The following is a 352-nucleotide window of genomic DNA, read 5'->3' on the forward strand; positions in this document are numbered from 1 at the left end:
GATAGATAGATAGATAGATAGATTAAAGATAGATAGATTAAAGATAGATAGATAGATGGATAGATAGATAGATGGATAGATAGATAGATAGACACATGTGTCTATTTAGGAAGGCAAGGCTCTGAGTACAAATGAAACTTGTACATGCTACATAGAGATGGATCCAGATATGTATAAGAACGATATATACGCTTCGTCGACTAGATAGGCCCTTGCTCTTGCACGCATTTGCTTCTGTATGTGCGAATCGACGTGAGCGTACACATCTCACTCGCAGACTTGAGGGGCAACTGGCTTAGGCACCCCTGTGAAGCATCTGCATCTTTGAAAAAGCAAGACCTGAGAAATCCAT

This window comes from Cystoisospora suis (assembly GCF_002600585.1).
Source record: "Cystoisospora suis strain Wien I chromosome Unknown contig_9441, whole genome shotgun sequence".
Classification (NCBI taxonomy): Eukaryota; Apicomplexa; class Conoidasida; order Eucoccidiorida; family Sarcocystidae; genus Cystoisospora; species Cystoisospora suis.